The following is a 13,977-nucleotide window of genomic DNA, read 5'->3' as shown; positions in this document are numbered from 1 at the left end:
CGGCGATCAGCTTTCTTCACAGTCCAACTCTCACATCCATACATGACCACGGGAAAACCATAACCTTGACTAGATGGACCTTGGTTGGCAAAGTAATGTCTCTGCTTTAAATATACTATCAAGGTTGGTCATAACTTTCCTTCCAAGGAGACGGCGTCTTTTAATTTCATGGATGCAATCAGCATCCGCAGTGGTTTTGGAGCCCCAAAAAATAAAGTCTGACACTGTTTCCACTGTTTTTCCATCTATTTCCCATGAAGTGATGGGACCAGATGCCATGATCTTTGTTTTCTGAATGTTGAGCTTCAAGCCAAGCTTTTCACTCTCCTCTTTCACTTTCATCAAGAGGCTTTTGAGTTCCTCTTCACTTTCTGCCGTAAGGGTAGTGTCTTCTGCATATCTGAGGTTATTGATATTTCTCCCAGCAATCTTGATTCCAGCTTGTGCTTCTTCCAGCCCAGCGTTCCTCATGATGTACTCTGCATATAAGTTAAATAAGCAAGGTGACAATATACAGCCTTGACGTACTCCTTTTCCTATTTGGAACCAGTCTGTTGTTCCATGTACAGTTCTGACTGTTGCTTCCTGAACTGCATAAAAGTTTCTCAAAAGGCAGGTCAGGTGGTCTGGTATTCCCATCTCTTTCAGAATTTTCCACAGTTTACTGTGATCCACACAGTCAAAGGCTTTGGCATAGTCAATGAAGCAGAAATAAATGTTTTTCTGGAACTCTCTTGCTTTCTCCATGATCCAGCGGATGTTGGCAATTTGATCTCTGGTGCCTCTGCCTTTTTTAGTTCAAGGAATTTTAGAGTGTGTGTGTGGAGGGGGGTGTGGTCTATATCAGTTCAGTTCAGTCGCTCAGTCGTGTCCAACTCTCTGCGACCCCATGAATCACAGCACACCAGGCCTCCCTGTCCATCACCAACTCCCGGAGTTCACTCAAACTCATGTCCATCGAGTCGGTGATGCCATCCAGCCATCTCATTCTCTTGTCGTCCCTGTCTCCTCCCGCCCCCAATCCTTCCCAGCATCAGAGTCTTTTCCAGTGAGTCAACTCGTTGCATGAGGTGGCCAAAATATTGGAGTTTCAGCTTTAGCATCAGTCCTTCCAATGAACACCCAGGATTGATCTCCTTTAGAATGGACTGGTTGGATCTCCTATACACGAATATAATTCATTCGAGGAATATTTATTAGGGTGTGGGGGATGCAGAAATGCACACTCTAGGCCCACCAAACCGCTGTGAACAAGACAAATAATTAAACGGGTTCAGTTCAGTTCAGTCGCTCAGTCGTGTCCAACTCTGCAACCCCATCGACTGAAGCATGCCAGGCTTCCCTGTCCACCACCAACTCCCAGAGCTTGCTCAAACTCATGTCCATTGAGTCGGTGATGCCATCCAACCACCTCATCCTCTGTTGTCCCCTTTTCCTCCTGCCTTTGCTCTTTTCCAGCATCAGTCTTTTCCAATGAGTCAGTTCTTTGCATCAGGTAGCCAAAGTATTGGAGTTTCAGCTTCAGCATCAGTCCTCCCAAGGAATATTCAGGACTGATTTCCTTTAGGCTTGATGGGTTCAATCTCCTTGCAGCCCAGGGGACTCTCAAGAGTCTTCTCCAACACCACAGTTCAAAAGCATCAATTCTTTGGCACTCAGCTTTCTTTATAGTCCAACTCTCTCCCATCCATATGTGACTACTGGAAAAACCATAGCTTTGACTAGACGGGCCTTTGTTGGCAAAGTAATGTCTCTGCTTCCTAATTATACAATATATTACCCATCCAGGAGTGGCGCTGCCATTCAGGAGTGGCCAGAGTGGTCTCTGAAGCCCCTCTGATAAGGTGACTGGGCAGGGGAAGTAATTCTGGCCTCATCAAAAGTCCATCCCGGTTCTCGGGATTCCTCCATCTCTGTCGGCAATCTCTGGGGAGAAGCAAACAGAAAGGGCACTGCATTTCCTTTTGTCCCTTCCCCAACCATAGGGACAGGCCCACCCCTGGGACTCTGTAGCAAGACCTGCTGCAGAATTGTCAAGGCCACTTGTTCAAAGTTACTAGGAACTTCTTGTCTGACTAGAGCACTGAACCCAAGGCCCCGGCACCAGGATCCCCCACCAGTGGGTCCAACAGCTATGTAGAGCCAGGCCCTGAGGGTCTCAAACCCTCCATATGTCCAGGCACCAGCATTGGGATGTCCTGTGCAGTGGACATTAAGCCATCATCCACTGTAGCCACTGACTACACCCTGAGGGGATTCAGGTTGGTGGGGGACGGGGACAGTATACTGATCCTAGATGGTTAAGGTGCGCATCAAAGGAATGATTTCCATGAACCCAGACTCTTGTCTGGTTTTTCTTTAATTCACAAGAATCCTCTGATGTTGGACTTTTGGGTTTTTGTTACAAAAACTACCTATATCCTGGCCCCTCCTTTATGGCTTAGGAGCACTCTCTCTCACGCTTAGGAGCACTCCCTCTGGGCTATCCTAGAGACTGTTTCTAGGGTTTGAGTCTGCATAAAGCCCACTGAATACAATCCTCAGTTTCTAGTTGTGCACCTTTTTTTAAGTTGACACTGCTCAAAGTGGGGTTGAGGGGCACAGGAAGGCAGGCGAGGTGTTTATTAGTCTTTGCGATTATCCAGTACATTCTCTGTCAGGCTACCTTTGACCCCAGGCCCAGACCAGCTGTGCCTGAAGCCCCCGACTCCTTAATCCCACTATCCCCCAGGCAACCACTGTTCTGATCTTTGCTTCCCCCAAGACTCCCGCCTCAGTCCCCTTACGCTGGGAATGGAGCCCCGAGTCTTCACGGAGTCCCCTGGGGACACACTTTTCTGACTCCCCTGATTTCTCGTCTTGTCCTTGGTGTTTCCTCCAGCTCCCCAGGCCCACTCCTGCTTGTGTCACACCACTTGCCCTTTAGCCTGCTCTGGTCCCTTCATTACTTTGCCAACCAAGGTCCGTCTAGTCAAGGCTATGGTTTTTCCAGTGGTCATGTATGGATGTAAGAGTTGGACTGTGAAGAAAGCTGAGCACTGAAGAATTGATGCTTTTGAACTCTGGTGCTGGAGAAGACTCTTAAGGTCCCTTGGACTGCAAGGAGATCCAACCAGTCCATTCTAAAGGAGATCAATCCTGGGTGTTCATTGGAAGGACTGATGCTAAAGCTGAAACTGCAATACTTTGGCCACCTCATGCAATGAGTTGACTCACTGGAAAAGACTCTGATGCTGGGAAGGATTGGGGGCGGGAGGAGACGAGGACGACCGAGAATGAGATGGCTGGATGGCATCACCGACTCGATGGACATGAGTTTGAGTGAACTCCGGGAGTTGGTGATGGACAGGGAGGCCTGGCGTGCTATGATTCATGGGGTCGCAAAAAAGTCAGACACGACTGAGCGACTGAACTGAACTGAACTGATCCCTTCATCGCACTTTTCACCTCCCAAACCCTGGTCCCCTATTCGCTCTTTTAAATTCTCTCTCTCCCCTGCGAGGTGGGGCCTTGGATGTTTTCCTTAAGCTCTACGGTCTGGCAAGCACAAGTACCCCGAGGAAAGGTTTGTTGAGTGAATGAATGCATGGTGGAAGGAAAAAGCCAAGGAGAGCTGTCGACCAGAGAAGGGACTCTCAGCGCGCCCTTGGAAAACTTTGCTAAAGTGTCATCTACACTTGTTGGGCCAGGGAAGGCGGCCATCTTGCAGCCGCGCGATCTTGGGCACGTTGGATACCTTCAGCCGGCCTCAGTTTCCCCTTCCGTGATTGGACCTCTAGGGGTGGGGGCAGGGCGCGAGCCGCTAGGCCTACAAGTCCTACAAGTCCCAGCACCGCCCGGGCCGGTCCCGCCCCGCCCACTCCGCGCCCCTCCCGACTGAGCGGCCGCGCGGGGAGGGGCGCCGCCGGGAATGAGGCTGCGCCCTGGGCGGCCGGCGTCTGCTGAGCACGTGCTGACGCCGCGGGATCTGGAGGGTTCAGACCCGGGCTGGTCGGCCGCCCTGGGCGGGAATACCGGGTTAGGAAGGCAGAGCGCGCAGGTCCCGTGCCCGACGTTTTCTGCCAGTGTCCGGCAGGATCGCTGCGGGCCCCTAGCGCTCCCGCCCTGCCCGGAAGAGGGCATAGGGCATCTTTTTCTTAAAAATTGGGATGCCCAGCCATGGTTCATTCAGTTGTTTACCCTCCAGTCCCTAGGTTTCTGCGTCACCAATCGCTCCGCCCGTCGAGTGGCCCATGTCCCCATGTGTCACCCCCTTCTCCCAACACGTACTTATTAATGATCTGTTAGGTGCCGGGCAGCGTTCTAGACCCCAGGAAGACTGCAAGCGGGAAATTAACAACCTCCCCCAGTCCCTCCACCCGCATACAAGTCCAGGCTTACGTTTTAGAGAGAAAGTGAATGAATGAATACTATATTTACTTTTAGGTAAATTTTTCTAGACAGGTGCTGAGACAAGGGCAAAGAAGAGCGACAGGTGTTCTCTAGAAACAAGTTAGGACTCTAGGGGATTAATGAAAGCCAGAGCCATCGGCGCACAAGGCACAGGTGACCGAATGTGAAAAGTCAGAGCAGGAGGAGATCCAGGCGCCGTCACTGATGCAGTAACCTCTGGGTGCTGGGCACTTTTATATGGCTAATTCTCCCACACCACTAATAATAATAATAAAGGTCAATTGTTTTAATGCTTGTTGGGGTTAGGTCCTGAACTGGATAATTTATATATTAGAAAGTGTGAGAATGAACGTGTTAGTTGCTCAATCATGTCTGACTCTGCAATTCCATGGACTATAGCCCTCCAGGCTCCTCTGCCCATGGGATTTCCCAGGCATATTGAGAATACTGGAGTGGGTTGCCATTCCCTTCTCCAGGGGATCTTCCCTACCCAATGCAGGGTCTCCTGCATTGCAGGCAGAGTTTTTACCGATTTAACCTCCGAACACTCTTTGTCACAGGGAGGGAACTGAGGCACTGGGTGACTTCCCCAATACCACCCAGAGCAGGAGACAGCTGGCCAATCCATGATTATGTTTGTCCCCTCAGAGCCTTTAGAGAAGGCATTTAATTTTTTTTTTTTGAGATTAAGTCACTTTTTTTTTAATTTTCAAAAATTTTTATTAGAAAACCTGAAATTTACAATGTGTTTATATCACTCACTGAGTACATGGCATTTAAAAACAACATCATTACAGAAAGATAACAAAAATATGAAGTCTTAAAACCTACAGGATATGGAAAACATTATCCACTGAGGCCTTAAATGTGGTAGACTTTACATAACAAGGAAAAGCAATGAGTCTACAACTATACATCCAGTTTAAAAAGTTAGCAAAATAAACAGAATAATCATAAAGAAAGCAACTAATACATACCAGGTATTAATGCAATAAAAATAAAGATAAAAGGCTCAACAGAGGCAAAGCTGCCTTAAAAAACTTCTCTAAAAAGGGAAGCATCAGGTAACAATAATCAACAATAAAAATCTTGCAAATAAACAATACTCAAAATGGGAATTACTCATAGAAGCATTAAGAATATAAATAATAGAAACAACTTTATGCCTATACATTCGAAGATTAGTTGTCTCGTATACAGGGTTATCATTACCATCTTTCTAAATTCCATATATATGCGTTAGTATACTGTATTGGTGTTTTTCTTTCTGGCTTATTTCACTCTGTATAATAGGCTCCAGTTTCATCCACCTCATTAGAACTGATTCAAATGTATTCTTTTTGAGTAATACTCCATTGTGTATATGTACCACAGCTTTCTTATCCATTCGTCTGCAGATAGACATCTAGGTTGCTTCCATGTCCTGGCTATTATAAACAGTGCTGCGAAGAATATTGGAGTACATGTGTCTCTTCCAATTCTGGTTTTAATTTTTATTTATTTATGCCTTTGCTGGTCTACGTTGCTGCACAGGCTTTCTTTAGCTGTGGTGAGCAGGGACTACTCTCTAGTTGTGATGTGCTGGCTTCTCATTGCGGCCACCTGGACTGAGGTGGTGGTCCTGGACTCAGGCCCTTCCTCTGGAAATGTTGGCCCTTGTCTGAGGCCATGCCTAGGTGTGGGTATTTGCTGTGGGTTGGACTGTGTCCTCTAAGAATACATTCAAGTCCCTGGTACTTATGAATGTGCCCTTAGTTGGAAATAGGATTTTTGTTCTATCATCCACTTAAGACGAAGTCATATTGGAGTTGTATGGGGACTAATCCAAAGACTGTTGTCCTTATAAGAAGGCTATATGAAAACTCAGACAAGCAGAAGACCATGTGACACCAGAGGCAGAGAGGTTGGGGTGATGTGCCTGCAAGGTGAGAACATGGTGATTGCTGGCAACCTCAGAAGCCAGCTCTGAAAAAGACATACTGGGAACAGAGTTCTCTCTCTGAGTGCCTTAACAGGGAACACGGCCCTACCGATATTTTGACTTTGGACTTCTGGTCTCCAGAGCCATGAGAGTAAATTTCTGTTGTTCTAAGCCGCTCAGTTCAAGGTCAGACGCTGCAGCAGCCCCAGGAGACCAGCACAGCTGGAAGGGAGAGAAAGCCAGAGCCCCGGGTGGGTGGAATCGTGGCCATGGGACTCGTGGTTTGGAATGACCGACCTTCAGAGTCACACAAGGGTACGGGGGCTCCCTAGGGTCATTCTAGGACTGGGAAGCACTCCTGTACCTCCCTGGGCTTCAGCTGCTTAGCTAGGGAAAAGTCCAACTAAGCATCCTTTTACTTAGAACATTGCCGGTTTATGTCCTGTCCTGTTCTTCCCTGCCCAACCCACACTGGGAATAAAACTGACAGCGCCCACCTCCCCTGACCTCCTCCTGGCTGTCTCCTGAGTTTGGAAGCAGTACTCAGCAAGCAGTCGGGCTGGGATCCCACCTCCCATCCTCACCTGCATCTTGGAGGCAGCATCTAGCTGCAGCCCCAGGACCCACACAGACCCTCTCTGTTCCCAGCCTGTCCTGGAGGGCAGCCAGTCTGGTGTTTGGATCTGCTATCACTGAGCTGGATGCTCCCGGGGCCTGGGACTCAGACTCCCTCCAGGCCTCTCCTCCAGCATCCCTCAAAAGCTCATGTCCCTTCCCAACCCTACTTTATACATCTGTTTGCTTCTGTGTTGACCATCTCCCAGAGGACAGGCTACTGGCTACTTTGTTTGCTTCCATGTATTCAGGGCCTGGCACATGGAAGGCATTCAGTAAAGATGTGCTGAGTGGAGCAACAACTGTGTGACTAAACACATTTCAGAGGACTGAGATCGGGGGTGAAGGGATCCCAAAGCCTGTTTATCTTAATGGAGATGCGAGCCACACGATGTTCCTGTGGAATCAAGCCTGGGCAGCCCCAACTCCATCTCTGAGCTATGCTGCAGCTGAGGGACGGGGTGCAGCCACCTGCAGCCCCTCCCCCACCCAAACTGGGGGCCCAAGGAACCTTGAAACAAAAAAACTGAGGCGGGGAACCAAAAGAGGAAGCACAAGAGACGTTTGCACGTCATTCGGGCATGGATTGGGTCCTGCTGTTTCAACTTCGGAGAGTAACTTGCCTCCTGGGTTCCTCTGGTCATCCCTGTCAAATAGTGAAAGTCCCTCTCCCTTCTTTTCGGGCAGAGGGCCGGCTGCACGGCACAGAGTATAGCCACCACCTTTCTGAGCCTCAGTTTCCTCAGCTCTAGAATGGGCATGATGACAGTAACTCCCTCCTAAGTCTTCAGTGAGGCTGAAATGAGATCGTGCACAGAGTGCCGAGCCTGTCCTCATACTGAATGCTGCTGTTCAGCCGCCCAGTCGTGTCCGATTCTTTGCGACCCCATGGACGGCAGCACGCCAGGCTCCCCTGCCCTCCACTATCTCCTGGAGTTTGCTCAAACTCATGGCCCATACCGACAACTGCAATCTTGACTTTTTCACCAAGCATGCCTCAGTTTCCAGGCTACACGGGCCAGGTGAGGAGGTGGGCACTGGCAGCCCTCTCATGTGTGCTCCCTCCGTGGCTCCCCGGTGCCCAGGGACAGAGTCCCAGATCTCTTCATTCAAGATGCTTTCCCTGCCTCCCAAAGCGGAGCCAAAGGGCCCAGCCTCCCAGGCTGTGTCCCCTTCCCAGGAGCCTGCAGCTGTGTGGGCCCCTGGGTGGTCTGCTGAGCTCAAAGGACCCTCCTCAGACAGATGATCTTAGACACTTAATAAAATGCCTAGAAAGGCAAAGGAAAACCGTCATACTTAAAACACAGCTATTAAAATAGTTAAAATGAGGAATGCATGTGCTCCTTGACTAATGCCAAGAAGCAATATCCAGCAGGGGCGCTGGTGAGTCAATAGTTTCAAAGGACTAATGAGCAAGTCCCCTGTGTCAGGATGTCAGTGATGCCCTGGGGTACAGGGCCTCCATGGTTGGGTCACAGCTGCTGCTGGGGGGGCCCTGGCCCAGGTTGTGACTCATCTGCGCCTCAATCTGACTCTGGTCGCTAAAGATGAGGACTTTCCCCTTGCAGTTCACAGACCCTGAATTCTACCTGGGGGGGTCTGTGCATGCGTGCAAGTCACTTCAGTCGTGCTAACTCTTTGTGGTCCCGTGGACTGTAGCCTGCCAGGCTCCTCTGTCCAGGCAAGACCACTGCAGTGGGCTGCCATGCCCTCCTCTAGGGGATCTTCCCATCCCAGGGTTTGAACCCGCGTCTCTTACATCTCCTGCATTGTCAGGCGAGTCCTTTACCACTAGCGCCACCTGGGAAGCCCATGGGATCTGTGGGTCCCCGGTAAAGACCCCTTTGTTTTAGTTCCAGTTGCTGCTGTCACAGAGGGCCCACACTTTTTGACTTAAAGCAGCAGACATTTCCTCTCTTAGAGTTCTGGAAGGCAGAGCCCAAACGTGTCTCACGGGGCTTAAGTCAAGGTGTAGGCAGGGCTGGTCTTTCTGGTGACTCCAGGAAGGAATCTGTTTCCTTGCTTTTTCCAGCTTCTAGAGGCTGCCAGCATTCCCAGCTGGCAGCTTGCTCCCAGTCTTTCTCCCACTGCATCTCCCTGTTGCTCTCCCTTCTACCCACCTCTTCCACTGTTAGAGACCCTTGCGACTCCACTGGCCCCCTGGAAAATCCAGCATAAGCTCCCCTATCTCAAGGCCCAGCGCCTCAGGCATACCTGCAAAGTCCCATGGGCATGGAAAGCAGTAGGAACCTCAGGGACTGGTGATGGTGTGTCAGCGCATACCTTGGGGCACCGCCTCTGTCAGCCTTCTAAGAGCAGCTGCTGCTGGGTGAGGATGTGGATTAAACAGTCAGTCTCACCAAGGCTAAGGAGTCTTAGTTTTTTTGCATCCTCCAGGCCAGCAGGTGTGCTGGGAAGCCTGTCCTGTCAATGGGAGCCCCGTTTCCCAGGCTAGTGCATGGCTAATCCCCGAGCTGAGAGCGGTCTGCAAGAATCAGTGCAGGGATGGGGGCCAGCCTGACTCTGCAGCTGGAGGGAGGGTGCCCACCTGCCGGCAGGGGTCTTCCCAGTGAGCACCAGGGGGAGACCCTGGCCCAGGCAAGTACAGCCCTGCTCTACACCTGCTCTGGGGGCACGGGAATGTGTGTGAAGGCTCCTGTAGGTGTGGCATGAACTCAGGGTCTATTCCAGAGGGGACACCTGGTCATACGGCTTAAAGACACATGGCTACCTGGCAACACTTAGCTCAGGGCGCTGGAACAAAGCACCACAGAAATCTATTTCCTCACATTTTTGGAGGCCAGGAGTCCAAGATCAAGGTGTGGGCAATGTTGGTTCTGTGAGGCTTCTCTCCTTGCAGATGGCTGGCTGTCTTCTTGTTGTCACATGGTCTTTCCTCTGCGGTGTCTGAGTCCTAATCTCTTAACGACACCAGTCATACTGGATTAGGGCCCATTCTAGTGACCTCATTTAATCACCTCTTTGAAGACTCTCTCTCCAATCCAGTCATAATTGAGGTACTGGGGGTTAGGACTTCAAGATACAATTGGGGGAGTGGGGGACAATTCTGCCCATGACAAATACCTCCTTTGCATCTGCAGGCGACTAAGTTGTTAGCCTTCAGAATCATGCTCAGGGCCTCCCCTGCTGCTCAAGGGCCCTCACTGTGGAGGCCGCAGAGGCCCACAGAGGCAGCCAAGCAGTGGTTGATGTCAGGTGAAGTCCAGAAGCTGAGGAGCCTTGAGGGAGTCCCTGGGCCTTGGCACCAGAAAACACGCACTGAGCTGAAGACAGTGGGAAGCAACCTGCTTGAATGCTTCCAGGCATTCTCTCTCAGAAAAAGTCAGCCTCTGCCACACTTCTTTAAGGACCAACCCCAGAGCCAGAAAGATCCATGAGGGAGTGGAAATGATGGTAAATACAGTGCCCAAGGTATTCTTGCCTGGAAAATCCGATGGACAGAGGAGCCTGGCAGACTGCAGTCCATGGGGTCACAGTCAGACACAACTGAAGCAACTGAGAACCTACACACAGTGCCTGATGAGGTGTCCAGGGTCAGCAGGGGCTGCGGGTTTGACTCCGCTGCAGGCGGCGAGTCCTGGCCAATGAGTAGCCAGTGAAGGGCCAGGGATAGGCCCCTCCCAGTCCCCAGGCAGGCTTGTGAAATCTGGTGTGATCAATGCCCCTAAGCTCACCAGGGGCAGTATTGACATGGTATGGGGGGCTACCGGCCACATCTAAATTCAAGACTCAAAAGGAAGAGACTCCACTGCTGACCGGTGATGGGGAAGGGACGCTGAAGCCTTGGGGGTGACCCAGCACTGCCAGGGGCCCTGATGACCTAAAGGGTAGTGCTGGTTTGGTCCATGGGAGACCGGGGATTGACAGTGTCTTAGTACTGTGTCCGTGTCCTCTCCCCTCACCACCCTTGCCCCACACCTGGGAGGAAAAAAACCAAAAGAATGCACACCAGTTGCTTTTCAGGGGCTGAATTACTGTTTAAGCAAGTGTGTAACTGGTTTTTCTTATTTGCTTTGGAAATGGCCCTCACCTTAAAGAATATTTCTCAACACTTCGATGCAAAATTCAAAACAGACTTACATCAGGCTTTGAAGTTATTTACTCTGCTTCTGTTTGTTCTTTGGTGACATAACACCTGTCGTGATTTAAAAAGAAAAACAAAAAACCCTCTCAAAACTGCAGCCACAGGATTTTCCCGCCTTCTCCCGCCTTTTGATGAACAAGATCTGTGAAATCCAGGAGTCCTCACTTAGAAGGAAATTCTGCAGAGCTATGAAATGCTGGGTCTCTGGGTGTCAACCCAGCATCTTTCAAGGAAATAGGACTCTAGTGTTGAAACTGCCTTTGCTAAACACTGCAGCCCTGAGAGACTGCCCACCAGGCACTCTGGACCCCAGGACTGGGGCTTATATAGCTTGTTCAAGGGCCTGCAAATGTGTCTAGGGGTGGGGTTGGAAGCAGGGAGAGAGTGGAAATTGGCTTCAAAATATAAAAACAACCCGAAACTAATGTAAGTGTCCACAAATATAATACTATCAAACCCTTCAGTGTTCCAAAGATTCGTCAGAAAACATGTTTTGAGAAACTTCCTGGTATTCTAGGTGATCGTTAAGAAATGATTGCCAAGTGTGAGTTATAGACTGCCAAATAATCTCAGAAGTAAAACACTTTTTTTTTTCTAAAAACTTGCAGCAAGAATATGTACTTAAGGTGGGATGTGGGTGCATTTTAACATATGATGTGATGAGTAGGGAAAACAAAAAGTCAGAGGGCCTGGGGCCCCAGTGTCCTGGGGAAATACACTGTGGTGGGTTTACATTTCTAGTAGCTGCAGTTACAAAAGTATGACAGGGTGAAATTGATTTTATCATCCAGAATATTATTTCAATGTGATATTAAAAAGAAGATATTTATATTTTTTGTTTTTGAAATCTACTGTGCCAAATTTTACATCTCTGTTCCGACTAGACACACAGAGGCCTGGAGCACCCAAAGTTACTAAAATGCATCTTAAAATGGGGTGTTTGCCACCAATATCCACGTGGGATGGAGATTTTCTGAATCTTACTTTCCCAAACCAGGGCAGGATTGCTAAAGGGTGAGCAAGTGCTCAGAGCCCCCCGCCCCCCATCCCACATGAGGGCCTCAATGTCCCAGGAGGAAACCAACAGGGACATTAAATCTTAAGTAGAAATTCAGGAATCTGACCTCTTAAAAACTGTCCCCTTCAGCATTGTGGCTCAGACGATAAAGAATCTGCATGCAATGCGGAAGACCCAGGTTTGATCCCTGGGTCAGGAAGCTCCCTTGGAGAAAGGAATGGAAACCATTCCAGTATTCTTGCCTGGGAAATCCCATGGACAGAGGAGCCTGGCAGGCTACAGTCCATGGGATTGCAGAGTCTGACATGACTAACACTTTCACTTTGACTTTCATAATTTCCCACACAGGACATCAATCTTCTAAGATAAAAATGTATTAAAGAGTATTCTTCTAGCAGCATCAATAATCCTTAGACTCTGCTGCTGCTAAGTCACTTCAATCGTGTCCGACTCTGTTCAACCCCATAGACGGCAGCCCACCAGGCTCCCCCATCCCTGGGATTCTCCAGGCAAGGAACACTGGAGTGGGTTGCCATTTCCTTCTCCAATGCATAAAAGTGAAAGTGAAGTCGCTCAGTCGTGTCTGACCCTCAGCGACCCCATGGACTGCAGCCTTCCAGGCTCCTCCGTCCATGGGATTTTCCAGGCAAGAGTACTGGAGTGGGGTGCCATTGCCTTCTCCGATCCTTAGACTCTACTTCCCAACTATTTTACAAGCTTAGTAACAGCAGCAAATGGTGAGCCACACCGTTTCTTCCAATAAGCTGAAGTTGGTGAAATTGAATACAGAAGCTGGTCCCCAACACTGGCATTGGCATCCTTGGCGCCACCTGCTGGTCACATTGAAACACAGCCTCCCTGAGGGAGAATCTTAGTGACGTTTTGGTCCCAGCAGGCTCCCTGGGACAGTAAACTTCCCACAATGCCATCTCCCTGAAGTTAGAGCACAGCAGCTGACATTTATCATGCACCAGCCACGGAAGCCCTTCACACCCATTAGCTCTTTGAATACTCACACCGACCATTTGTGGCAGCTACTTTAAGTGTCTTCCATTTTAGATGAGGTCACTGAAGTTAACAGTTTAAGTCACATGCTTAATTTAAGGTCAGAGTTGGTCATCACTTGACAGCTGGGACGTGGAGGCAGGCAGTCCAACTCTGAGTGCATGTTCTTAACTACGTCATACAGGCATTTCAAATGTCATCTTGGAATCAATGTAATTACCTCTTCCATTTGGGGAGGATGCAAACACAGTTAAGACTGGTGCTCATGCAATAAATGCTACTTGAGGTTAGTTATTAAACCTCAAGAATTCACCCAAATCAAAAGTCCCCAACACCTGGGTTCTAATGCTTGACAATCTGAGGTGAAGCTGATGTAATAATAATAGAAGTAAAGTGCACAAGAAATGTAGTATGTTTGAATCATCCTGAAACCATGCCCTCCACCCCCTTGTCTGTGGGAAAATTTTCTTCCACAAAACTGGTCCATGCCAAAAAAGTTGGGGACCACTGCCCTAAACCATGTAAAATGAGGGACAGAAAAAAAAACCCCAATCCAGTACATTATTAAACATGTAATGGTAGCATACCATGCAAAATATTTACCATTACTGTAAGCCACGTACTGGAATAAGTTCTGTCATCTGTGGCTTCACGTGACATTACAATTCGTTGTAATTGTACCACCTACGAGGGGTCACGATTTAATTGGAAAATGCTGGCTTAGATGTTCCTGTATGCATTCAAGGTTCATTTCTTACTGAGCCTTTCCTTTAAAGGAAACTAAAATTTTGAATTAAAAAAAAAAATCCCTCCATCTCTAGGTAGCCCAGAAAACATGAATAGTGACCTTTGTGGAATTTTCACTGTATTTTTTATAGTTACTTTCTGCTTTGGGTAAGAGATACTAGTTTTCCATGTAAA

This window comes from Moschus berezovskii, chromosome 15 (genome assembly GCF_049115385.1).
Source record: "Moschus berezovskii isolate FMDL1 chromosome 15, NW_MosBer_1.0, whole genome shotgun sequence".
Classification (NCBI taxonomy): Eukaryota; Metazoa; Chordata; class Mammalia; order Artiodactyla; family Moschidae; genus Moschus; species Moschus berezovskii.
This window is presented reverse-complemented; position numbering follows the sequence as displayed.